The sequence below is a fragment of the Pteropus alecto genome, unplaced genomic scaffold (assembly GCF_000325575.1).
Source record: "Pteropus alecto unplaced genomic scaffold, ASM32557v1 scaffold33, whole genome shotgun sequence".
In the NCBI taxonomy this organism is placed as follows: domain Eukaryota; kingdom Metazoa; phylum Chordata; class Mammalia; order Chiroptera; family Pteropodidae; genus Pteropus; species Pteropus alecto.
The window spans coordinates 240,469-252,371 of record NW_006435762.1 but is presented as its reverse complement, the minus strand read 5'-3'; the positions used below and the strand labels follow the sequence as shown (position 1 = coordinate 252,371).

The 11,903-nt window shown below is 32.6% G+C and overlaps 2 pseudogenes; one reads left to right on the top strand and one right to left on the bottom strand.

Moving 5' to 3' along the window:
• Positions 1-1,941: 1,941 nt before the first annotated feature.
• On the top strand, positions 1,942-2,060 carry LOC112479059 (annotated as a pseudogene).
• Positions 2,061-4,078: 2,018 nt separating this feature from the next.
• Positions 4,079-4,197, bottom strand: LOC112479054 (annotated as a pseudogene).
• Positions 4,198-11,903: the final 7,706 nt, after the last annotated feature.

The following is an 11,903-nucleotide window of genomic DNA, read 5'->3' as shown; positions in this document are numbered from 1 at the left end:
GACACTTACATTCCAGGCAGGTGATTGTAGAATTGTTCTCTGGAAAAATTAACTGAACTTAGAAATTATCTGCTCCACAGAAAAAAACACAAATCCTTTTTGAATGTATAATCGAAAGGCTCCCAATTATTGGTAATTCCGTAGGAAAACCTAAAAATTGATAAAAATTCATTTGTGCTGCTTTAGAAATTAAAATCATAATTCAATTTTAGATTAAGAGTCTGTCATCTATTGAAGTAGACCAGTCAGAAAAAAAAAGAAAAAAAGCGAAGCAACCATACAGCTTGATTCTTTAGTTGGTACTCTTCACCTACATTTTTTCTTTTTAAACTAACCTTTATTTTGAAACAATTATGCTGACTTGGCCTAGCAATATTAACTATCAAGTTTATGGTGCCTCTGGCAGGTAGGGGTTGGCTAAGTATAATCTTCCAAGATATTCAGTCAATTCTTAAATTAAGGACTTCATTCAAATATGATGCATAAAGATGGATCAGACATTTGTGGAGAGATTGCAGCATGAAAGGAAAGAGCCCTAACAAAGAGAATTAAACAGGCTTAGAAAAGGTAGAGAAAAATGCAATGGACAGAAGAAAACTCCAAAATAGTTATAATAAATTTCATTAAAAAATGGAAAACAAGAATTATTTAAATGCTGAAATAAAAAGAAATTAGTAAAGGTGTTAGAAGATAAAATTGAGGAAATTTACCAGGTTGATTTCCAGAATGAAAGCAAAGGAAATCTCATGACAGCCAAACAGGAGCCCTGTGAACTTTTTGAATTGCAACAAAGACATGCAGGGTTAACGTGCTTCAGAAAAGAGCAAACATACTGGACAAACTTCTTAAACAGCTTTGAATGAATGAAATTAGATGTAGAATAATGGTAGAATTTGCAGTGTTAATAGATAATGAGGGATAATTTAATAATGAGTTTAAAGAAAACCAAGTCCATAAAAAAAGAAAATTTTCAATACCAAGGATAACGGAAAGTTGCACAAGAAAAGAAAATTAATCATAATACACTTCTTGGATGGGCAGTGAGAATTATTCATGAAGACATAAAATAAACCACATTTACAAATAACATACAAGTATTATTAAGCCAAGAAACTGTGATTGAGTTATTTTAGGAGTATGGTTAGATGGTAGAAAGAGTGATGTAAGGTTGTAAAATATTTTATTTATTGTAAGTCAGTCTAAAGTTGATAAAAAAATCTAGACAGGTTTTTATCAGTTTCTCCCCAACTTAATATTCTGTGCTCTGCGTACCATGCAGCAACAAACAACTCAAAACTATATAGGTTAGAGCAAACTCATTTAATATAGTCAGAAAGTATTATGAAAGTGAAAGGAGAGAAAACTCAGCAAGTATTATCAAAAGGAAATATAAGGGGAACTATTAAAAGGTAGATCTTGAAGAATTAGTACAATCTGGTGGAACAAAAAAGGGGAATAATTCCAGGCCAAGGCAAACTATAAGATTGTAGACATGGAATCATAAAAGAGTAAGTGTAAATGAGAGCATAGAGGAGAATACAAGAGTAGTACTCTGGATAATGTGAGGTTTTAGAATTCAGAAAAGAGGAAATATTCATATTGTCATAAATGGCAATCTCCTCTCCTTTTAAAAGGTGTATATATCTATTTATCTATATCTTCATCTAGATATATCACAATTTCTTCAATCATTCATCCACTGAGGAACACTTAGGTTGTTCCTATATGCCTTGGCTATTATGAATAATGCTGCAATAAACATGGGAGCACCCATATATCTTTGAGCTAGTAATTTCATTTTCTAAGGGTATATATAAACTTGTAGGACCCTATGTTAGGTGAAATAAGCCAGGTACAAAAAAAAATATTGCATGACCCCACTCATATATAGAATCTTAAAAAGTTGAACACATAGCAGCAGAGAGTAAAAAGATGGTTTCGGTCTACAGCCATGCTACCCTGAACATGCCCAATTCCGACCGATCTCAGAAGCTAAGCAGGATCGAGCCTGGTTAGTACTTGGACGGGAAACCACATAGGAAGATCAGGTGCTGTAGGCACTGAAAAAAAAAAAATGGTTTCCAACGGTGGAAAGGTGCAGAAAATGGGGGTGCGGGGGAGGATGTTGATCAAAGGGTGCAAAGTTGCAGTTATGAAAAATGAATAAGTCTAGAGATCTAATATACAGCATGATGATGATAGTGAATAAAACTGTATCGAATACGAGATATTTGCTAAGATTATAGACTTCAGGTGCTCACCACACACACACATATACACACACACACATATACACACACACACAAATGATAACTATGTGAGGGGAATATGTTAATTAGTTTGATTGTAGTAATAATTTCATTATGTAAATGTATATCAATCATCATGTAGCACATATGAAATATAATTTGTATTCAAATCAAATTTTAAAAAGAACAGAGAACTTTTGTACATTTTGAAGACATAACTAAATAGTCTAGGAAAATTAATCTGACAATAATAAACAGGGAGTATTGAAAAGATCAGAGTCTAGAGACTAAGATATCAGTACTTTTTCGTAGTCTGACTATGAAGAGATAAAATCTCAAAGTAAAATTAGAAGAGTGAAGATGAAGAAGAAAGAAGGGATGATATACATTTCAGAAGTTGAAAAGATGTAGCACCTGAAGAAAAAAACAAGTAAATGATGACTTTCTAGTTTCAAACTGAGGCGAATTAAAGAATGGGAATGCAGCCAACAGAAACAGAAATATGGAGAAAGATGTGTTTATTGAGGAAAAAAATACTTTTCATTTGAGACATACTGAGTTTTAAGGAATGATTAGCTAGCTCCCAAGTAGAAAGCAAAGTGATGCAGCTTATAATTTAATTGGAGTAAAAGGCAGAGATTCAAACTACATAAGTCATAGTGTAGAAATGAAAGCTTAGAATGTGAGAATGGATAATTCTATGAAGGGAGAAAAGACTACTTCGAGTTGAGTTTTGACAATAACCACTATTAGGATTTAAGAGAAGGTAAGGTGGATTAGAGAAGAAATTGAATTACCTAAGAAATACCATCTACATAGAACTAATGAATGTCAATATGAATAGCTCCTGCAGTGCCACATTTTTATAGGCAAGTACAGTTTTAAAAGTTAAAGAATAAAAATTAAATTAAAAAAGAGAAATGTCACTTCATCAAAAACAAATGTTGACATTTTAATTAGCAGACATGCCTTTCCTCTCCTAACTTAAGTCCTGCATATCACATTGTAACAGTGAATTGAATGTGGGCTGTTTGTGATCCTGAGATTGAATATTCAATATGGTTGGCCAAAAGAAGTCTATGTGGTAAATTGTTAGTTACCATTGCTTAATATCGTGGTAACTTGAAACCATACATCTTATAAGGAAATTCAGAATTCTAAGAAGCTTTATTTTGCCTGCCTAAAATGCGAGCAATCATTATCATTGTGTATTTGTAACATATTTATAGATTATTATAGGAAAAATGTTTTCTGCTTTTCCACATTTCTTTATACATAGATATTTGCTAATTCTTTTTTTTTTGTTTGTTCTGTTTGTTTCTGGGTTCATTTCCCTCAGTGCTTTTATTTTACTTTATTTTACTATTTTTAATCATATTATTTCTATTAATTTTATTCATTAGTTAATGTCCAAGGAATATTTAGTTCACTGAAAAGTATTCTGCTATGTATATTTCTGCAAAAATAAAAAATATTCAGAATCAGAATGAACATTTCTGATTTTTTTCCTTAACAATTTTTTATCATTTTGTGGCAAACACTTTCTAAGTGCTTTATGTAAACTAACTTATTTAATGCACGAGACAATATTATGACATAGGCACTGCTGCTTATATAAATATTTTAAACACAAGAAAAAAAGTGTCATTGCAATTAAGTAACCTGCATAAAGCCACAATGTATAAAATTCCAGCAGCTTTCTTTTTCTTTTTTTTTAATTAAAAAAATTTTTTTTTAAGTGAGACAACACTTGATTGACCACATAGATTGCAAGGACCTTGTCAGCTTACAATCTCTTATTTTATTTTTTACTTTTTAATTATTTTTTACATCTACAGCACCTGGTCTTCCTAGGTGGTCTCTCATGTAACTACTAACCAGGCCCCATCGTGCTTAGCTTCTGAGATCAGATGGGTTCAGGCTTGTTCAGGGTAGCAAGGCCATAGACTCCAGCAGCTTTCTTAAGACCTCTGAAATTTAAAGACTTTTTTTTCTTGCCTTATCTCAGCTGAGACCATTCGAAACCTAGAATGTTATTTTGTTTATTTTATGGTTTTGTTTTTTTTTTCCCTCCCCATCTTCACTTTGTAAAATTTGCCAATGTTTTGTTTTTCTTGCAAAACTACTTATTCAGAATTTACTTATTTCTAATTATCTTCTAGGCACCATGTCATTTAAGATATATCATTTAGTGATATATCTTATCTAAATGATATAAAGTGACAAGCATTTTTGTTTTTTGGATCTAATATTTGATTTCCTGTTAGTGTGAAACAATAAGAGAACAGAGTTAATTTTGTTTTTTTTTCAGCCAAGAAATATATTGTATTAGTTTGCTGGAGCTGTCAAAACAAAATACCACCGCCTAGGTGGCACAAACTTATTTTGTTTAACTACAAGAAATTTACTTTCTCACAGTTCTGAAAACAATGAGCCCAAGATCAAGGTGTTAGAAAGCATGTTTTCTCCTTAGGCCTTTCTCCTTGGCTTGTAGATGGCCTCCTCTCTGTGTCCCCACATGGTCTTTCCTATTTGCATGTGTAGCTCTAGTGTCTTTCTGTGTACTCAAATTTCTTCTTCTTACAAGGAAATCAGATTAGATTAAGACTCACCCTAATTTAACCTTAATAGGCCGCATTTAACCTTAATTACCACTTTAAAGTCTTTATCTTCAAATGCAGTCACAGTCGAACATACGGGAGGTTAGGACTTCAACATATGAATTTTGAGGATACATAATTCAATCTATAACACATTATTAAATTAGTAAAATTGAGAACTACTAACACTGACTGAATGCATGTGTCAACAATTGATACATTAAGAAGGAAGATCTGATAAATTACCAATGCCTTATTATCTTTCGAATACCAAACTTAAGTGTTATTAATCATTGCTAAATGTAACTCTAGTCTAAACTAAGTCTAAGAAACGAATTTACTTTCAAGTATTTCTATGCAATTAAAGCCCTGAAGGGAATATTTAGTACATCCTCTGAGTTTTAATTCCAGATTATTTTAGTAGGATTTGTCAATAAAAAACTTTTACAAGTCCTTCCCCTCACCCCCTTTTCTCTGTTAGGGAAATTCTTTAATTTTCTGTATGAGTATTGAGAAGAATTTAAGTGCCTTTTTAGTACATATTTTTTTCTTTGTGAACTTCCTGGTCAGACTACCTCTTTTCCCTCTGTTTAAGTAACTTTTATATAAGAAAAATATTAATTTCAACTACTTCTGTGTCTATTGTAGTCTGAAAAAATAAAGATCACACAGCCCTCTTTAGTCTCTACTTGGATCTATTCTCCAGTCAAAGGATTCTCCGGCAGTTTGCCCAGTTCTCTTTCACTTTCCTTCTCCACTGCTTCAGACACATGGGAGCAATAGTTTTCATTCTGAGTGTTGTATTTCAGGCAACCTGCCACTTATAAATGAAATAGCTAGAACAGTTACATTTTAAAGAAATAGTTTCTTAATATTTTCTAAAATGTCTTAAATTCTATCTCAATAGAACTATTTTTAAACATAAATGTAAACTTTGCCACTGAAAATACAATGACAATTTTAGTCAAGGTTAGATAAACAAGACTTCCTGAAAAAGGGAGCAAACATACATATTTTCATAATGACAAAACACTCAAAGTTACCTACAAGGACAGACACCCACAATTGTTTTGAAAAATATAATCTATTCTAAAATTGAAGAATAGTTATACCTCACTCCATAATTTTGATATACTAATTTATTACGTACGTGTGTGTGCACACAATGAGATATAGAGAAAAGAGGTGTCAGCAATGTGAATACCACCTTTACACTTTTTACTCAGTTGCACTGATATAGCACTTAGCTTGAAAAATTGTTAAAAGACTTCTATTATTATCTATACTTACTGATAAGGGTGGACATACGGCTGGCCATTTGGAAGGTGTGCTCCCAAAACTCATCTTGGTAGAGGTAAGTTTAGAAGATAAAAAGTAAATATATGCATTATAATTTATTTCATATCCAAAAACAGTTGTGCAAGAAGATGAAGGAAGATGTCCTTAGCCACAGACAGATCAGGACTTCTTATAGAAGAAAAAATATCGTTTACACAATTTTGCGACTGTGGATCGACAGAACTGTATGTAAAATGATGAACTACATCACCAAACAGCAAGTTATTTTTCTCTAGCCCAATTTTTTTTTAAATTAAGTTTGTTGAGGTAACATTGGTTAATACAATTATATAATTTTCAGGTGTACATTATAATTTGACATTGGTATATTCTTTTGTGTGTTTACCACTCAAAGATCAGTTTCCTTCAGCTACCATATATTTGACCTCCTTTACCCCATCTACTTCCTCACTCCTCCCTTACCCCCTACCCTCTGTAACCACTAGTCTGTAATCCATGTCCATGAGTCTCTGTTTGTTTGTCCTGTTCATTTGTTGCTTTTATCTAGCCCAATTTTTAAAGACATTTTATTGTTTGTTATGATAAGGGTCACTAATCTTTAGTGATCCTTATCTGATCACAATAAAATACTTTCAGTTAAGCACATTCAGAGAAAAAGCCACCAGAAATCACATCCACATTGTGACAATCACTGCCACCATGACTAAATAAAGAATATGTCATCAAAATATATATATTTTCTGATGGTAAAGGAAAGATCCAGAAGTATCTCAGATGAACAAATTGAAGGGATCAATTCTGCATAGAGGAGTTTAGCTGAGTCTGCTGAATGCAGTGAGTTCTAGATTCTGAAAACAATACAAAGACAATAGAAATAGTCTTGAACAACTCTAGAGGTAAATCATGGGAAAGCCCTGTGTTTCATCATTTCTAGGTCTTATCCTAATCTAGTAATGAAATTGTATTTGAATATAAGAATCTTCATCTTCATAAGTTTTTATTTTTGATAAGTTGGTTTTAGTCAAATTATTATAGCCTTGGCACCTTTTGGGAGTAGTGTTTTAAATTTGTTGTTTGCCACTCACTGTGGGTAACAAAATAAATTTAGTTAGTTAGTAATCACTGTATGCATAAATATACATTTAAGGAGTATGTGTGTGTATGTGTAATGTCATGATGTAAAAAGTGTTTTTTTTAATGTGCCACAGTTAAAATGTTTAAAAACCACTGTACTACACATTTTGTAAAAGGATAAGTATCAGATCTTATCCTGAGCCCATAATCAAAATCCCGCATTTAATCAAAGATAGTATACAATTTCTGAACCTTTAGAAAATAACCAATTTAAGCTTAAATGTATAAGCGTTTAATGAGAAATCTTTCTTTGGGGCCAAAGTAGATAAAAATAAGCACTTGTCAACAGCCATATTTTTTTTATTTCTCATTCCAGAAAGCCATTCACATACTGGCCATACCTTTTAGACGTATGTGTGGCTATGATCAATGCTCTAGACAGAAATTCCCCTGGAAATCAACTTTACTAATAAGGAATTGTTAAATTAACTGATTGCTCCCGAGACATTGTAGGATCACCCAATTTTCAAAATATCACCTAAAGGGATACCACACTTTGGCCACTGTCTCCCAGAGTCAGTTCCTACTTTTGTTACCAAAAGCAGGAGATTCTTTTGAGAGAAACATATGTCCTTGAGTTTTTGGGTCCCAAAAACCAGTCATTTCTTATTAGCATACTTTCTTATATATTTTAAAATAATGTTAACATTAGATAATAGCACAAGATTACTGAAAAAATTCTGGATAATTTAAAAGATATATTATCTTATTTCAAATTTGTTCAGTTAGTAAATAACATATTTGGTATTCTTAAATTATTTCCTTTTCCACAATCAATGGAATCAAATGTTTAAAAGAAGGCCTTTGTGCACATGTATACTTATAAGGATCCATGATAATATTACTATCATCGAAAGATAAATAAACAGAAAAATAAAGAAAATACTGAAAACAGCTCATGTTTTTGGGAGAGCTTCTGAATAAGATAGATAAAAACTGCTGAAAGATACAAAAGATATTAAAAAAACATTTAATTTAAGTTAAAAACTTAAAATTATAATTGCATCAGTTTAAAAAGAAAAATCTATGGCTTATAAAATAGAAAGTAGGAAGATACTGAGAAAGCAGAATGAAATGAAAATCTATATGATAAATGCCAAAGATAGACATTAAGGGAAAAGCAAAATCACTTCAAAGAATTTAAAAATAAATTAAAACATCTAAAAAACATAATTAGCACTTTTTAAAAAATCCAGAACATGGTAATAAGCTGTAAGAGTCACAAAGAGATACTAAGATAGATATAGAAAAGGAAGAGACTACCATGGGGAGCAAATGAAACATAAGATCATTCATAAGTGATATTTACTAAAAGAGTGTACATATGCAATTTGAAATTGTAATGTCTTACTCAGTCCCATAAAATGTATTAACTAAAAGCAATGCATGACCTAAAACATAAACAACAACAAAAAGTAAACTATTTTTTAGGTCTATTTTCTTCAATATTTGATTTCAGAAAAAAGAAAACAGAATAGTGAACCCTCAGATTTTCTAAACTCACAAAGTTTAGAAATATTTATAATGGCAAATAAAATAATAACTAAAATAAACAGTTGAGAATTCTGAAAGTTTGTCATGCCTTCATAAGGGAAAATATGTCACAATTAAAACACTGTATCAGAATAAAGTCACAATTAGGGAACATATGAAGGACGTTTCTTTATCACTTTAGAGCAGGAATATGGGAAGGAAGAAATAAAAAGGTGCAGAAAATCCATGCTTGAGCAAGTGCAGGTATACCTCAGAGTTGTGGGTTTGATTCTCAACCACCACACAAAGCTAATGTCACAATAAAGCAGGTCAAATGAATTTTTCATTTATTAGTGCATATAAAAATTATGTTTATATTGTACTGTAGTCTATTAAGTGTGCACTGACATTGTTTAAAAAACATTGTGCATACCTTATTAAAAATACTCTATTGCTAAAACATGCTAACCATCATTTGAGCCTTTAGTGAGTCATAATCTTTTTGTTGATGGAGGGTCCTGCCTTGATGTTGGTGGCTGCTGACTTTTCAGAATGGTGGTTGCTGAAGTTTGGGATGGCTGTGGCAATTTCTTAATTTAAGACAAGAATGAAGTTTGCTGAATCAATTGACTCTTCCTTTCACTAATAATTTCTCTGTAGCAAGTGATGCTGTTTGATAACACTGGACCCACAGTAGAACTTCTTTCAAAATTGGAGTTAATTCTCTCAATCCCTGCTACTGCTTTATCAACTAAATTTATGTTATATTTTGTTGTCATCAAAATCCTTTGTTGTCATTCCAACCATCTTCTCAACATCTTCACCAGAAATAGATTCTATCTCAAGAAACCATTTGTACTCATTCTTGGAAACAACTTCTCATCCCTTAAGTGTTACCATGAGATCGCAGCAATTCAGTTACTTCAGGCTCCACTTTTAATTCCAATTATCTCGCTATTTCCATCACATCTGCAGTTTCTTTCTCCACTGAAGTCTTGAAGCTCTCAAAGTCATTCACGAGGGATGGAATCAATTTCTTCCAAACTCTTGTTAAATTGATATTTTGACTTCTTATGAATCATAAATATCAATAGTATCTAGAGTGGTAAATCCTTTCCAGAGGCTTTTCAATTGACTTTGTCCAGATTCATCAGAGGAATCACTATCTATGTCAGATACAGCGTTATGAAATGTATTTCTTAAATAGTAAGACCTGAAAGTCAAAATTACTCCTTGGTCCATAGGGTGCAGAATGGATGTTATGTTAGCAAGCATGAAAACAGCATTAATTTCACCATACATCTCCATCAGAGCTCTTGTGTGACCAGGCACGTTGTCAACAAGCAGTAATATCATGAAAAAAAATCTTTTTCTTTCTTTTTTTTTTTTTTCAGAGCAGTTTGTCTCTACAGTGGACTTAAAATATTCAATAAACCATGTAAACTGATGTGCTGTCATTCAGGCTTTGTTGTTCCATTTATAAAGTACAAGCATAGTAGATATAGCATAACTCTTAAGAGCCCTAGGATTTTTAAAATGGTAAGTGAGCACTGGTCTGAACGTCACTAGCTGCCTTAGCCTCTAACAAGAGTCAGCCTATACTTTCAAACTTTGAAGCCAGGCATTGACTTCTCTCTAGCTATAAAGGTCTTAGGTGGCTTATTCTTCCAGTATAAGACTGTTTTGTCTACACTGAAAATCTGTTATTTAGTGTGGCCACCTTCATTAATTATCTTAGCTAGATCTCTAGATAACTTGCTGCTGCTTCCAGATCAGTATTTGCTGCTTCACCTTGCAATTCATGCTATGAAGATGGTTTCTTTCCTTAAACCTCAGGAACTAACCTCGGCTAGCTTTAAACTTTTCTTCTGCAGCTTTGTCATCTTTCTTAGCCTTCATAGAATTGAAGAGGGTTAAGGCTTTGCTCCAGATTAGGCTTTGGTTTAAGGGAATATTGTGGCTAGTTTGATCTATCCAGACCATTAAAAATTTCTCCATATCAGCAATAAGGTAGTTTTACTTTCTTATAATTTGTGTATTCACTGAAGTAACAATTTTAATGTCTTTCAAGAACTTTTCCTTTGCATTCACAACATAGGTAACTGTTGGTGCAGGAGGCCTAGTTTTCAGCTTATCTCAGCTTTTGATACGCCTTTCTCACTAAGCCTAATCATTTCTAGCTCTCGATTTAAAGTGAGAGACATGTAACTTCCTTTCACTTGAAAACTTAGAGGCCATTGTATGGTTATTAATTGGCTTAATTTCGATATTGTTGTGTTTCAGGGAATAGGAAAGCCTGAGGAGAAAGAGAGATGGGGAACGGCCAGTTGGTGGAGCAGTCAGAACATACACATTTCTCAATTATGTTCGTTTTCTTATATGACAGTGGTTTGTCATCTTATATGGCCACGGTGTCCCAAAACAATTACATTAGTAACATCAAAGATCACAGATCACAGATCACCACAATATAATAATGAAAAAGTCTGAAATACTGTGAGAGTTAACAAAATGTGACACAGAGATATGAAGTGAACAAATGCTGTTTGGAAAAATGGCATCAATAGACTCACACAGAGTTGCCACGCCACAAACCTTCAATTTGTAAAAAAATACAATCTCTGCAAAGCAAAATAAAGTAAAGTGCAATAAATTAAGGTATGCATATACTTTAAAATCTGGCTTGTGGCATTCTTCAATGTCAGCTATTTAAAACTAAGTTTTCATTTGTGATGTTTTCAAGGACATCTTGGGATAGAGATCCCCATCACTGGGTGTCTCCCATCAACAGCTCTTTTTATCCAAGAGAATGAGTTTTTGCTTCATGTGCATGCACGTTTCTTTTCTCAAATCCAGAACTTCTCTTGGGTTTACTGCAAGCCTCATCCAGATGGCAGCAGTATGCAAAATCTAAAACAATCCCATTTATTCTCAGCAAATGAATGTCTTCATAAACTTCCCTTATTCCACCTTTTTTGAGTTTTTACTCTTCAAGTTAAGAAAGTTGTTTAAAAGTCTTCAACGGCCCTGAAACAAGCTCTCATCAATTTTTTTTCGACAATCTGAATATTGCATTTGATATTTTGCTTTCAAATTTCACATTTATTGTACGTCCATGCCACACAGACACTTCAATTTTAAAATATCA